Here is a 16579-nt window from a genome sequence, read left to right on the forward strand (position 1 = left end):
AAGCTCATTTCCAATTAATCAGGCATATTTTTTTCTGAAAAAATAAGTGATGAATCCAGCCGTTCCAGAAGGTTCCACTTCCGACTGCCATTGAGATTTCTTAGGGTCTGGTTCGTTCTTTTCACTGCACACAGAGGTCTGTGGCATTTCACAGCAGGCTGTGGAATCTGGCTTCTTTCCTGCTAAGCTTTCCCACTGGCATTTTATTTCTGATCCTTTTATTGTTCGTTTGTTCCCACTCTCGTTTGCTCAGTGGTGACCCCCCTGGAACCAATAATAGCATGTTTCAAATGCCTGATTAAAACACTGCAGTGGAGTAAATCAATAAGCATCGGAGGCTGAGAACATAATAAGTATAATAACCACCATTAGGGTAACGAGTTGGGAAAGTGAGAGCAAGGCTGGTAATATTATAATTATATTAATCTGCTTCGATCAGTTTCCACTTCAGAGATTTGTCTGCACTCCTTCCCCTTGGAAAGAAAAGAAACACAAAGAACTTGACATATAGATAGATAAAACAAGAATTGGTTTGTCTCCTATTAAATCCAAGGATGCACAGAAAGAGAGAGAGAGAGAGAGAGAGAGAGAGAGAGAGAGAGAGAGAGAGAGAGAGAGAGAGAGAGAGAGAGAGAGAGAGAGAGTCATATTATGGAATCACACCCAATCCTCAGGCAGCCCAAGCCACATCATCAGTAAATACTCTAGAATGTAGAATGCTATCACACATAGTACACCCACACAGCCAAATAAATATGCACCTAAGACAGAAGCATGCAGCTAAACACTCCCACAGGAAACATATGGAAATGTGCACACCAAATGCCACCTAAGGCTATTAAACAAAATCTTTGGAGAATAACTACTGGTTTATGAAGTTGGGAAATGGATTGGGTAAGGTATAAGCACGGACCCCTTGACACAGTGGTGGGATTCAGCCGGTTCGCACCACTTCAGCAGAACTGGTAGCTAATTTTTTATTGCCCAGGCCCAGAATAGACTTCCACAAAGAGAACCGGTTGTTCACATATTTGATTCCCATCACTGCCTAGACCCAACCAGTATGCTAACAAATAAGGGATGTAGCAAACCTAAATATTTGCCTGAAATATTTGTCAGGACATGCTATACTTTAAACCACTTAGATCTATTTGTGCTCGGCACAAAAATAAATTACTTTATTCTCGTTCATCTTTTTATTTTGCAAACATGCAGACCTTAATTTAATGTCCTGCTGTGAATAAAGGATCCTTTTGATCTGCAGTGAAAGGTAGTGCATGATGGAATTTGATCAAAATCAGATCAGATCAAATCAGATGAATGTATGAGACTTCCCAAAGAAAGTACTTGAAGAATGGACCTCGAGTTTTCTTTATTGGAAGTATAAAAAAATATGAGGCTTCATTGACCCATATGACATTGTCCTGTGATTAACTGGTATCTTTTTGGAATTGTATTTTAATGTACTGTGTATAAATAGATTTATGGGGAAATGTCTGAATGCTGAAGATGTTAATGTGAAGTTTATCAGGAATTGCAGTTGTGTCAAGCATGACAAGGGGAGCTAAAGAGCCATACGTTCCTTGACGTATCACAACTGGTATCAGAATTTCCATTGCTAGTCAAAGCAGTTTTTAAATAAGTCATGCCTGGTTTTATGACCTTGTTAACAATGATTGTTAAGCAAATCATTGCAATTGTTAAATGAATTGTGCTGTTATTAAGCAAATCTGGCTTCTCCCATTGATTTTGCTTGTTGGACATCGATTGGGAAGGTTACAAATGGAAATCACAGGACCCTGGAATGTTGCAACCATTATAAATACATGCTAGTTGCCAAACACCCAAATTTTGATCATGTGATTATGGGGATACTGCAATGGTCATACGTGTGTGAGGACTGGTCATATGTCACTTTTTTCAATGCCATTGTAACTTTGGTTACTAAATGAATGCTTGTAAGTCAAGGACTACCTGTATTGAGAAACTGGAAAAGTGATATTATTTCAGATACTAAAGAATGGTTTTTTGGAAATGAGTGATGATCTGTCTTAGAAAATATTACTATTTTACTAGTCAAAAAATAAAGCAATATGTGCTATCTGGGCAGAGAATTCATGATATTTTACAATATTTTGTATTTATTATATTATAGTACTATACAGTATTTATTAATAAACCAGTGTATATTGATAAGATTATTGATAAGAAATATTTTCTTTGGTTTCCATTTTTTTTTTAACTTTAAGGACTGCTTTGTTTAATTGTGTGTTTTGCTTAGACTATTTTGGTATTTTGTTAATATTTTGTAATTTGAAAAATAGCAAACATTTTTCAAAAATTAACCATGCCAGACTCTGCTTAGCTTTTAAGCCCAGGCAAGACTGGTAGATTCTCCCACCCACAGAGACACAATTCTGTAATTTAATCCTAGGGCAACAAAAACAAGCTTGGTTCTCTTCTATATGAGAAATCTTCAGCTAATTCGATCAGAAGAGAGCTATCCATGTTATTGTATAGGGCCCATTGTTCAAGTCTGTGAAGATCTTTTTGGATCCTGAGCTTGTCTTCTGGGGTGTTGGCTCTTCCTGCCAGCTTAGTGTCATCTCCAAATTTGATGAGTTCCCCTTCTATTCCCTCATCTAAGTCATTTATGAATATATTGATGAGTACGGGGCCAATGACAGAAACTTGTGGTATCCCACTGCTTCCTTTCTTCCACGTAAGGACAACTTGTTGAGTAGTTTGTCAGCCAGTTACAAATCCATCTGGTGGTGATGCTATCTATTCCACATTTTTCTAGCTTACCAATAAGTAGTTTGTGGTCTACTTTGTCAAATGCCTTACTAAAGTCTAAATATATTATGTCCACAGCATTTTGCTGGTCTACTAATTTTGTCACCTCATCAAAGAATGAAATAAGATTAGTTTGGCATGATCTGTTTTTAACAAAGCCATGCTGGCTACTACTTATAACTTTATTTGTTTCTAGATGTTCACAGATCTGTTTTTTGATAATTTTTTTCAGTAGCTTCCTAGGTATTGATGTTAGGCTGATTGGTCTGTAGTTTCCTGGGTCTGTTTTTTTTTTTTTTCTTTTTTGAAGATGGGAACCACATCAGCTCTTTTCCAATCCTCTGGTAGTTTATTGACGCTCCAGTATTTTTTAAAGATATGGTACTGTACAATGGTTCTGAGAAATCATCTGCCAGCTCCTTCAGAACTCTGGGATGTAATTTATCAGGCCCCGTGATTTATATTCATTAAGATCAGACAGGTGTTCTCTAACCATTTGCTTGCTTATTTTAATTTTTATTTCTAGTCTGTCTTTTACAGTTATGTGTTTGGTAAGTTGGATTATAGTTTCTTTTTGTATGAAGACTGATGCAAAGAATGAGTTAAACAGCTCTGCTTTTTCTCTACTGTTACTTCCTTGCCATATTCTCTCTTTAATGGACCAACTATTTCCTTGACTTTTTTCTTGTTATTTATATGTTGAAATAAACTTTTTTTATTATTTTTTACTTTTGTTGCAAGTCTTTGTTCATTCTGAGCTTTTGCTTTCCCATCTTCATCTTTGCAGATTCGTGCTATCTGCTGATATTCTGTCTTATTTATGTGTCCTTCTTTCCATTTTTTTGTACTTATCCTTTTTGTCTTTCAGTTTATCATAGAGATCTGTGTGCCGCCATGCTTGTTTCTACTTGGATTTCTTGTTTTTCTTTTTCAGTGGTATTGTATTGGACTGGGCTTTTATGATCATATTTTTCAAAGTTTCTTGACTTGTTTTCTCCTTTAGCATTTTTATCCATAAAATTTTTCTTAAGCTCTCTCTGAGTTTGTTAAAATCAGCTCTTTTAGAGTTTAATATGCTGGTTGGATTATATTCTATTGCTTGTGTTTGCATTATGTTGAATTTCAATATGATGTGGTCACTCTCACCCAAGGTTCCAGCAATTTCAACTCCCTCTATCACTTCTTCTCTATTAGTAAAAATTAGGTCCAGTATAGCTTTTCCTCTAGTTTCCTCCTCTACCTTTCAGATGATAAAGTTGTCAGCTAAGTTAGTTAGGAACCTGTTCAATCTCCCACTTGCTGCAGAGTTTGCCTCCCAGTTGATATCAGGGTAGTTAAAGTTTCCCATTACTACTGTGGTATGTTTTATACATACATTTGTTAATTGATTAGCAAAGAGTTCATCTATTTCTTCTTCTTGATTGGGTGACCTGTAGTATACGGCTAAAGCAATGTCATTTTTTTACCTTTTATATTGACCCATATGAATTCCAGGAGGATTTCATCCTTTATTTTGTGTATTTCCGTATAGAGGTAATGATCTTTTATATATAGTGCAATTCCACCTCCTCTTTTATTAGGTCTGTTTCTTTTGAATAGTTTGCATCCTTCCATCAGTACATTCCACTCATGAGTTTCATCCCACCAAGTTTCAGTAATGGCATCTATAGTATATCATATCTGCCTTCATGTACTAATGCTTAAATTTTGCCATGTTTGTTCCCTAAATACTGAGCATTAGCGTATAGGCATTTGAGTCCTTTATGGGTCTTGGGTATGTTTCTTACATCTCTATGTTGTAAGTGAGAATTCCGTTCTTGCAATTACTCTCTACTTCATTAAGTTTTTCTTTATTATTTTGTCTTCCTCTTTACTCCCTGCTTCCTTATGTGATTATCTAGTGGTTTTTGCTTGGAATTAGGTTCTAGAGGTCATGAAGATTGTCCCCCCTTCCCCTTCAATTTTAGTTTAAACAGATGCTGTTGTATTTGGTTTTAGCAATATAGGGCAAATTTGTCTTACTTTATAGATGATATATAGTCCTTTCGTGAAGGGCTGTCCATCTTTAATTGAAGACATTCTGTACATGAAGAGTACTCCACTACCAGTTGCTTTGAAAATGGGGAACTATAAGAAGGGAGAATGAGGGCTAGGAGTAGTTTATCAGCAATTCATACATTAGTGCACTGATGAGGCAAACAGATCACGGGTTACATTTGAAAAAGCAGCTTTCCTCTGTTTCATGAATTTCAGAAAAGGTAGTAACAACTCCTGAGATGTCTCTTTCATATCTGTGTCGCCCACTTATCCATCTCTCAATACAGTAACAGCAGCTATAGCAACATGGAGGTGAGTGGGAGAACCTGAGCTGCTTAGTGATAATTACATCAAATGATCAATTAAGAGTCACCCCACACCTCTGAGCAACTTAGTTCATACTGGAAGAAGATCAATTGAGAATTCCAGGCATTGTTTTTTTACTATTTATGTTTATGTATTCACAGGCTGAGCATAGATGGTTTAATAGCTTATAAACTCTAACAGAGAGCAGGTAAGTTCAATACTCCCACTCCAGATCTTTAAGAACAGCCAGTAACCTTGATGTTCACAGAACCCACACTCCTTGGTATGCAAATTGGAGCCTCACTCTAATCAATGTTCTTATTCAGAATGTTATCAAAATTATTCTATATAAGGAAAAAATTGCTAAACCATCACTTGGTTATTAACACTCTTTTGCCGTGTCCAGACAACATCTTGAAGCAACAGGTACTGAAGGCATCTCTCATAAAGACTATAGAGAAATCCCATAACAAAATTCCTCCTATAGTAGGCCAATGCCCAGCAGTATTCCTTCAAAACTGGTCTTTAGTTGCATTGACCAGTTAATGACAAGTGTTTGTTATACAACCATAAGCTTATGTGATCAGACCTGGTAGCCCATTAGGGACATGTATCTTTGTCTAAGCTGCTATCAGAAGTGGATCTCTTTTCAGTTTCAGAAGTTTGTTGAGATGAATAGCTATACAAATTCAGTAAGTAAATAACAAATAAATAAAGCTGTGGTATTATCCAATTCTCTTTATGGAATGGGAATTTGGGATTAGGAAGGAATATCTTCTTCTCATCCACTTTCCATTGCCAGTACTATATAACACAAAACAGTTGCTTACTTCAAATCTAATTATTAAGACTTATTAAGAGTTCTAATTAAGATGGGTAAAATCACAGGCCTATCTAGTCAACCAAAAGCAGGACTTCAATGCAAATGGTACCTTCCCACATATAGTCCCCAGAAATGCAGACAAGTACTACCTCTAAAACTAAATTATGTAAAGTAAGTAAACATTGAAAGTCTTTTAAAGTGTCAGTCACTACAACTTTGGACTTCTGTACTCTTTTCAGGCTACAATCTGCCACCTGACTTTGGGGTCTTCAGAACTTTTTCTTTCCCAAAATACCTTGTTAGTACATAGTATCTCATCAAGAATTTTTTTTATTAATGCCAGTACAGTATTTTTCTTTCTCATTCTCTCTCTTTTAGTTCACATGAATCTTGTCCCCTGTGACTAAGGGGTTATTTCCAGATGGTTTCCATTTTACTTGCAACTTGAGAAGAACTCATCTAAATGAATCATTCACTATTAAAAGGAATAGGTGGAATCTACAACAAAAGTTTACAGTGTGTTCTCCTGAGTATTTTTTTATTGTAGTGAACAGCCATATATTTTTCTAGGGTACCCCATTCTGTTTCATTCCTCTCTAACCAGAAGATTTGAAGGGAAAAAGTCAAGATGCGCTTACAACCATACAATCACAACAAATCTACAAAGGGTGGGACTTTGATCACATACTTGTGCTCATCATCTTGATTTCTCTTTGACCATTCCACAGACAATCCTATCTCCAAATTTCTAATATTCTTTTTGATCTAACTTTTGGCATTTTGTATTCTGAGGCTACTGGATGTTCAATAATTAAGCTTTTATTTTTGGTAAACTTCTTGTACTGCTGGGCTTTTAGAAATTATTTCCTTCTGCTAATACAGTATTGAGATTCCCTGCACGCATGCTAATATCTCCCTCTTTTTTTTTAATGTGACCTTGTTTGCTGTCGTGGGTTAAAGGGAGTGATTAATGTTTAATTTTATTTTTCAGATTTTGTTTTGAAACCAAAATAAACAGGAAACAAATTAATGGCTTTTAGAAAAGAAAAGGATAATTGATTATTTTAATCATTAGAGTTTTCCTACTTTCAGCCTTTGGGGAGAGAGTTTAACTATCCAAATGAATAAACATAATTGTGTTTATGCTACCTATTCATTCATCAGAAAACAATCCTTGAATGAAATATATTATTCCAGTCTGCATCTATGCCTCCCTTTCAAATGACAGCTTTTCCTAAAATTCCCTCCAAGGAAATTTATGGTAAATCCTAACAGATTTTATATACTTTGAGGCTACCTTTAGAAGAAGGGTGTTAAGTCCTTTGCGAAATGGCAATGACACAATAAGCAGTTGTAGTTGTCAGGACCTCTTTATTTCTGTTCAGCATACTGGTTACAAGACGCTGACAACGCCCAAATCTCCCAGCCCTTTTTATAGGCGATTCCCGGGCCAAACTGCAACATTTGGCACGCTCGCACCCACGCATGCATGCGAATGCTGGTGACAGCCAGTCTGGTCCCGGGCAGCTTGCACCTGCCCGGACCATTGCAATGCCCCGAGCCTGCTTTCACAGGCTCAGGACATAACACCCCTTCCCCCCCCGGCTAAGACTATGATCATACAAATAATAATATACAACCCAATATGAGTGTGGAACCCATACTAGCTTCGTACCCGTTATTCCTTTTGCTTCTATTGTTCCCCAGTGTTCCATTTTCCTATGTGTACAGGAATACTCTCTGTTAACTCTGTTTTGCCAGTAGGGTTACAAAATCTTCTAAATACTTAGGAGATCTTTTAGCTCTCTGTGACCTCCTGACTTCTGGGTACCTTCCAAGTACCCCTTGACTGAGGGGTGATGTATGCTTGTCCCCCTTACTAGGCCCTGGTGATCCCCAAGGATTGTGCTCCAATGCCTGGCCTGCTTGCTTGCCCACCAGGCTCGTCAGGCCAGGGCTTCTTTCTCTGTTTGACCTGGTTGTCCTGCCTGGCTGCAGGCTCTCTGGCCCTCTTAAGTGACTGTCACTGTTGGGCAATTCTGTAGAACCTCCCAGGTCTGTTCTAGACCTGTCAAGAGGTTGTCTTTCCCCGTGTTCCCGTTCTGTACCCGGGCTTGTTGGGGTTTCAGTGCTGTCCCAAAACTCAGTTGTCCCCTAAGTGATGCCAGGGGATGTGTTGTAGTCGGGATTCGGTTCCTCGACCACCTCCCTATGTGCTTGCCCCCTTCTAGGGACAGGGGTAATGTTGGGCCAACTAGACGGAATGTGTGCCAGCTCTCTTGCAGGGTGTGGGTTGTTTGGACGCTTCCGGATATCCTCCCTGACTGGAGTACTGAGTGATGTGGGTGAGTAGTGATTATGCCCCCGGGGTGACTCCCTGGCTGGAGTAGGCACTGGTGCCTGAGTTCTAGTTGGGCTCCATGGATTCCTGTTTGGAGCACTCACAGAATCTCGGAATGAGCTGTCTGTAGCTCCCTCGTTAATGATAGGTGGCAGCCCGCACTCTTCCCTTTGCCCAAAGGGGTACCCCTCCCCCCCGAGAAAAGACCCAGGAGTCTCAGTGGGAAGGTCCCGTCTAGTGCGGAGCTGGTCAATGTGTCGTCGCAGGACACGACCGTCGTCCAGGGAAACCTCGTAGGACAAAGGACCTCTGACCCTGGACACAGTGGCAGGGACCCATGAATGACCAGGCCCGTAGTTACGAGTCCAAACCGGGGCACCCACAAGCAGTTGTCTAGGTGCCCTGGGGTGTGTGATTGTGGAAGGTAGTCTGTCCAGGTGCAACCAGTCAAGCTTGGTAGTCAGTTTGCGCCCCCAACGAAGTTCAGCTGGGCTCCTCCCGGTAGAAGTGGAAGGTGTAGCGCGATAAGAAAGGAGGAAGTCAGCCAACCTGTGATGCCAGTCTCCATAGGTAATTTTTTTCAAAGCGTCCTTGGTAATGCGAACCATGCGTTCAGCCATACCGTTGGTGGATGAGTGGAAAGGCGCAGAGGTGGCATGATGAATCATGTTGGCCTGTAAGAAAGCTTGGAATTCAGAAGAAGTGAATTGAGGGCCATTGTCAGATATGAGGACATCAGGAAGCCTGTGTGCAGCAAAAATCCCCCTCAGTACTTGAATAGTCTTTGCAGTGGTGGTGGAAGAGACAGGTACAACCTCAAGCCATTTTGAATGGCTGTCAACCAGGACCAAGAAGAATTAACCCTGAAAGGGCCCAGCGTAGTCAATGTGCACCCTAGACCATGGAGACTGTGTTTCCTCCCATCCATGTACAGGAGCTTGGGGCATTTCATGGCGTGAGCGCTGACAAAGGTGGCATGCATGCACCTTAGCCTCAATGTCTCTGTCTAACCCAGGCCACACAAATGGCTGCGCGCAAGCGCCTTCATACGTACAATGCCAGGATGACCCTCGTGGAGGGAACCTAAGACCCTAGTCCTCATTGAGGCAGGAATGACAACTCTGCTCCCCCAAAGCAGACAACCCTGGAAAGTGGATAACTCGTTCCTTTTGGACCAGAAACTCTGAAACTCAGTGCCTGGACAGCTCTCTGGCCATCCAGATAAAACCCAAGATAGAACACGAGAAAGTGTGAGATCTGTGGCTGATTCAGCAGCCACATCCCTGGCATCTAAAGGGGATTCAGGCAAGGCCTGAATGGAGAGGATATTGATTGTTGTTGCAGGGTCAGCCTCTATTACCGGCATGGGTAATCTACTGAGGCCGTCAGCGTGGCCCATTTCTTTCCCAGGTTTGTGAAATAAGGAAAAATCATAGGCAGACAGAAAGATAGACCATCTCAGCATTCTGGGGGAGATGATTTGGGGAGTTTGTTTATGTGTGGTAAACAGCCCCAACAAAGGCTTATGGTCAGTGAAGACCGTGAAATGCCTGCCATATAGGAAATCATGGAACTTTTTGATTCCAGCAACAACAGCTAAAGCTTCCCTGTCAATTTGAGCATAATTTCGCTCTGCAGAAGACAAGGTTCTAGAGTAATATGCAACAGGAACCTGAGTTCCATCTGGTCTGAGGTGGCTTAGTATGGCTCCCACCCCATAAGGAGAAGCATCACAAGTGATGCACACAGGAAGGGATTCATTGAAATGTGCGAGTACACTGTTAGAAGTGAGTAAGGCTTTAACCTCATTGAAACTTGCTTCGTGTTTTTGTGACCACTGCCACACTGCCTGTTTGTCCAGGAGCCTATGAAGAGGCTCGGCTACACTAGCCTTGTTTGGAAGGAAGAAGTTCAGAAGGCCCAGAAAGGCCTGTAGTTCGGCCTTGGACTTTGGCCTAGGAGCATGCATAATAGCTTTCAATTTGGATTCAGCAGGGTGAATCCCGGTAGCATCAATTTTGAATCCCAGAAAATCTGTAGAAGGCACCCCAATTTTACATTTGTCCTTCTTAAGTTTGAGGCCCGTTTTCCTGAACCTCAGCAGGACAGCCCTTAATCTCTCAGCTAAGTTGTATGTAGAGTCTCCAGCAATTAAGACATCATCAAAATAGGGGCAAACCCCTGGTATACCCTGTAGTGTGTTTTCCATTATGCTTTGGAAAATTCCAGGAGCGACATTTACTCCAAATTGTAACCTCTTTACCTTGAATGCCCCCCTGTGGGTCACAATGGTTTGAGCTACAGCAGCAGCCTCATCAACAGGCAACTGTTGATACGCCTGAGCTAGGTCAAGCTTTACAAAAACACGCCCCCCCCCTTGAGGGAGGCCAGAATATGGCTGACCACGGGCACAGGATAGGCATGTTGCTGCAATGCCTTATTCAGAGTGCATTTGTAATCTGCACAGATGTGAATGTCCCCATTTGCCTTAAGAGGCGTGACAATGGGGGTCTCCCAAGGGCTGGAGTCGACAGGTTCTAAAACTCCTTGCTGAATCAATTTGTCCAATTTGGTGTCAATTTTACCTTTCAAGGCAAAAGGAACCCTTCTTGCTTTAATTCTAATAGGGGTGACAGTGGGGTCTAGTTTCAGTGACACAGGGGTCCTTTGTACATGCCCAACTGTGGGCTGAAGACATCTGCAAATTCTTTGCAGACTTCTTGTAGGTCTACTGTTTACAAGCTATTGAGCCCAGTGATGTGTATTCCCAAGGCCTCAAACCAATCGAGTCCTATGAGACTCGTTCGCTCACCCCCTACTATTACATCTAGTGGACCTTCAAAATCCTTATACTGTACGTTAAGGGTGGCCTCCCCCTTAACACACACTCTGGAGTTTTGAAAATCTGTTAACACAATGTCGGAAGGCCTCAGCTTGGCCTGAAATCCACTGCCAGAACAAATCTTCCTAAACGTGTGCATGGAAATGATTGAAAGTGCAGACCCCGTATCCAGTTCCATAGCCAATGGAACCCCTTGTAGCTTCACTTTAAGTGACAGCTTTTTCTTAATGGGCTTGTGTGTACCTGTCCTATAAATGCTTCTTCGCGAAGCACAGAAACCCACCCTGTTTTGGCTGGGGACCCTGGTACCTTTCAGGTGCAATTCTTCCCGAAGTTGTACCTTTTGACGGCCCAGACACACAGCTGCAATGTGTCCCTGTTTTCCGCATGCCCTACAGATAGCGGAGCGGAATCTACAGTCAGTCCTCTTGTGGCGACCTCCACAACCAAGGCACTTGGGGAAAACTGAAGAGCTTTCCTTCTGTTTCCCTTCTTTCGTGGGGTAGAGACGGTCTACTTCATCGTCAGGATCCTCCTCTGGGTTCCTTTGGACTCCTTCCTGGTGCACGGACACAGCTTCTGGAGTGCTTCTGATCGGCCTCATGTTCTTGATGGCGCCGCCCGCTGCCTCTTCTGCAGTAACCTCTCTCAAGGCATCTTGGAATGATAAGTCTTCTTTAGCGAAAAGTCTCTGCTGCAATTCTCTATGCCTTAGTCCGCATACAAATCTGTCTCTCAGCCATTCTTCTAGATCCTTGAACTCGCAGTGTTTAGCGGCTTTTCTCAGCGCAGCAATGTATTCTTTGGCTGATTCTCCGGGTCGCTGATCCCTCTGTTCGAAGGTGTGGCGCCAAGCGATGATGGACAACTTGGGCTGGAAGTGTTCCTTTAGTAGTTTTTTGAGATCTGTGTAGTTAACAGATTCTATTTTTTTTTATTAAAAAGTTTTATAAATTTTACAGAAAATAAAAGACAATACAAAAACAAAAAACAACATATACAAATAAAAAACAAACATTACCCAACAAAACCCCCCTTCCCCCACCCCTACCCAAACCCCCCCTTCCCCCCCCAGGGCCTCCCAGAGCAGAATATAGGCTTAATTAAAAAAAAGTTAAAAAAATTTATATTTATAAAAAAAGAGAATATAAAATAGAAAATATATATATAGAGAGAGTTAAAAATTATGAAAAAACTATATAGTATTTTTTATATCAAATTTAAATTGTATGAATTTTATCCATTTATCCCAAACAGCAAGAAATTTCTCTTGCGTTTGTCCCTTTAAGAAAGCCGAAATCTTTGCCATTTCCGCCAAATGAGACACTTTAAGAAACCATTCCTGCAATGTAGGCAAAGATTCCTTCTTCCAATATTGTCCTACTAACAGCCTCGCAGCTGTAATCAAATTTAACATCAATATAACCTCCTTTGTATCACAATCAATAACTATACCTAACAAAAATAATTGTGGAGTAAATTTTACCCTCCTTTTAAAAATTCTCTGGATATTCCACCATATCTTAATTCAGAATGCTTTTATCTTTCTGCACGACCACCAAATATGATAATAAGTAGCGTCCATACAACCACATCTCCAACATTTAGGTTGTAAGTCAGGGTACATAAAAGACATTTTTTGTGGATCAAGGTGCCCGTAGTTAACAGATTCTAGAGGTACAGGTGCTGCTATGTTTTCAGCGATTTCGAATGTGTCTTGACCGCAAACGCACAGAAGGGTGGCGGCTTTTAAACTATCTTCTCTTACTTGATTGACTTTAAGATAGTTTTCCACCCTGGCTACGTAGGACTCCCATCTTTCCGGATGCGAGACATCGAATTCTGAAAGTCTTCCAACTTTTGCCATTTTTGTAGAAAAGGAAGGGTCTAGCAGCCAGCCTACCCCCGATGCTCGCTGGATTGGTGGGCAGCTGCTGAGTCAACGCTGTTCCTACTGCTCAGGACTCTAGGGTAAGCTTACACCCGTCTTCAGTCGATGTAAGGCAATCCCACCCTCGTCGCCAGTGTTAAGTCCTTCGCGAAATGGCAATGACACGAGAAGCAGTTGTAGTTCTCAGGAACCTCTTTATTTCTGTTCAGCATACTGGTTACAAGACGCCGACAACGCCCAAATCTCCCAGCCCTTTTTATAGGCGATTCCCGGGCCAAACTGCAACATTTGGCGCACTCGCACCCGTGCATGTACGCGAGTGCTGGCGACAGCCAGTCTGGTCCCGGGCAGCTTGCACCTGCCCACACTGTTGCAATGCCCCGAGCCTGCTTTCACAGGCTCAGGACATAACAAAGGGAGTAAATGTTTTTTTTACTATCAGACACTAAAGGACAATTTAAGCCTGTCTCATGCATGGCAATAAGATGAAGGCAAGCAATATGAGGACAGCAAGCATTTTGGGGGATGGGGGGGAATGTTTGTGCCACACTTAGGTACAAGTAGGGAATTATCTATAGTTTGACTTGCTAATTTTGGTTCTGTAGGGTAACTAAATTGCTTTGGGCTTGCTAGCTGATCATTTTCTCTATCCCGAGTTTGACGTTAAAGCATTACTCAGCTACCCCTGAAAATATATTAGATCAATCTTCAATACAGCAAATGCAAGAGTCAGACCATTTTGATGAATTCAGAAGAAAATCTTCCCTTCCTGAATTTAATACACACCAAAGACACTGAAGCTCAGAAAAATGAAGGGCGTTGGGCAGAAAATGGGGGGATTCTGCCCTACAGATCAAATTTTAAAGATAGATTGTTTTCAGGATTATGGAGGAAAGGATGTAGATAACACAAGTAGCTACCCAAAAAATAAAATAAAATCAATACTTAATTCTGGCTGCATTGATTTGTGGTTTGCACACTCTGTCTATTCATTTTGTTTTGAGGGGATTTTATGCCCTAAGATTAGCAAGGTCTGGTTTATGGAGCATTAGGCTATCTCTATTAAATGACAACAAGTGCACTGAAAGTAGAGAAATATAGAACCTTTCCTTAAATAAAATGTGGATTGAAAAAGGAGCACAAGCCATTAGATGGAAGGGATTTTATCTCTTGCAAATATAAACATGTCTCTCAGAGAGAGAGAGAGAGAGAGAGAGAGAGAGAGAGAGAGAGAGAGGGAGGGAGGGAGGGAGAAAGAGAGAGAGAGAGAGAGAGAGAGAGAGAGAGAGAGAGAGAGAGACGGGGGGGGGGGGGGCTTGTGCTCAATTTACTTTCTTCCTTTTGCCAGAGAATATTTTATTTGGTGGCCTTCTTTCTATCTTATTGCAAAACAAACCCTCTGAGAAGAATTATATATTGCTTCAGTAGTGGGAGTCAGCCCGATTGCACCACTTCAGCAGAAGAACCGGTAGCTAATTTTTTGTTGCCCAGGCCCAGAATGGACTTCCAGAAGCAGAATCCACACAGAGAACCGGTTGTTCACATATTTGAATCCCACCACTGTATTGCTTGTATCCTCTCTTCCAGAATTAGTGATCGGTTTTAGTGCTGTGCTCTTTCAGAACAAACCCCAAATCTGATAGTATGGAGAGAAGTTGATAAATCTTTGCATGAGAGACTGTGAGGGATAGTGTATGTTTCTCTGTGTGTATGTGTAAATATGTTTGTGTGTGTCTCTGTGTGTGTGTGATTAAGGAGAATTAAGGAGAAACTTCCTAACAATGAGAACAATTAACCAGTGGAACAGCTTGCCTTCAGAAGTTGTGGGTACTTCATCACTGAAGGTTTTTAAGAAGAGACTGGACAGCCATCTGTCTGAAATGCTATAGGGTCTCCTGCTTGAGCACGGGGTTGGACTAGAGCAGTGGTTCTCAACCTGTGGGTCGGGACCCCATTTGGGGTCGAACGATCATTTCACGGGGGTTGCCAAACAGCGCAGTCCGCCATTTTTTCCCCCTTTTCCTTAGCTGTGCTACTCCCTTTTATTCTATTGGCTTTTGAAAGCCAATAGAATAGGCTCTCTTGAATAGAGTCTAATTCTATTGGCTTTCAAAAGCCAATAGGAATTGTTCAGGCTGTCTCTGCCCTGCTGAGCCCGCCAAAAGTCCCATTCTGCAAATGGTGCTGCACCAATTGAGTAGTCCTCGACTTACGACCGGTTGGGGGTCGCGGCATTAAAAAGGTTGAGAACCACTGGACTAGAGGATCTCCAAGGTCCTTTCCAGCTCTACTCTGATTGATTGATTAACATGTTAGCTACCACATGACACTGTGAGTTCTCCTTCACTAGAAATCTTCAAAGGGAGGCTGGATGGTAATCAGTCAGAGATACTCCAATGGATCCTGCACTGAGTAGGGGATTAGACTAGATTACTTCTAAGATACACTCCATAATTGGGGTCATGGAAAAGCCTGTTATCTGAGGCTAAATATCAAATGAGGCTAATACTAGTAGTCTTTGTCTTACAACCACAACTGAGCCCAAAATTTCTGTTGTCAAGCGAGACAGTTGTTAAGTGGGACTTGTCCCATTTTGCAACCTTTCTTGCCACATTGGTTAAGTGCATCACTGCAGTTGTTAAGTTAGTAACATGGTTGTTAAGTGAATCTGTCTTCCCCACTGACTTTGCTTGTCAGAAGGTCACAAAAGGTGAATGCATGACTTTAGGACACTGCAGCCGTCATAATATGAACCAGTTGCTAAGCATCCAAATTTTGATCATATGACCATGGGGATGCTGCAACAGTCATAAGTGTGAAAAATGGTAATAAATCACTTTTTTTAGTGCTGTTGTAACTTTGAACAGTCACTAAATGAATGGTTGTAAATCAAGGACTACCTGTACTGGACTAATCCAACTTTGTATTTTTTGTCTGAAGCAATTATTGAAATCAGTATTGTGTAATGTAGCTTAAATTCTGCATGTTTATAGAAATAAACAACTTCGGTGTTAGATAATAAACAGATAATAGATAATAGATAATAAAGAGTTCCTTTAGATGACTCATTACATTGCTCTCTCCAGGACTCAATATAGTTTTGGTGCACTAATATTTCACTAATCTCAGCAAGCTTCCTTTCTGATCTATGATCTGGGTTTGTTCCATCTTGATTATCTATTCCAGCAACCACATTTATCTGTAATCTGTTATCTCCATTATGTCAGGAAAAATTTATTAATTCCTACCTACCTTTGTTTATGGAAATCAACAGGAATAGTCAGAGTAATAAACAGAAGAAATATTAATTATCCAAATAAATCTATCCTTTGCATATTTTATATTATTTTGACTGCTGATAAAATTTTTAGAGTGATTGTTTTAAAAACTAAGCTGTTTCATTGGCTGTTATAACAAAGGCCACACTAGGATCAAATCCTTGCATTTGAATACAAATAAAACTATTATGTAATTTCCAAGCCAGAGACTAAATTGGAAAAAGAGGGTTACTGCAAGTTGTGATTCACAAACGTGTCCTTCATA

Source organism: Crotalus tigris, unplaced genomic scaffold (assembly GCF_016545835.1).
Source record: "Crotalus tigris isolate CLP2741 ecotype Arizona unplaced genomic scaffold, ASM1654583v1 scf7180000017550.10884619, whole genome shotgun sequence".
Taxonomy (NCBI): Eukaryota; Metazoa; Chordata; class Lepidosauria; order Squamata; family Viperidae; genus Crotalus; species Crotalus tigris.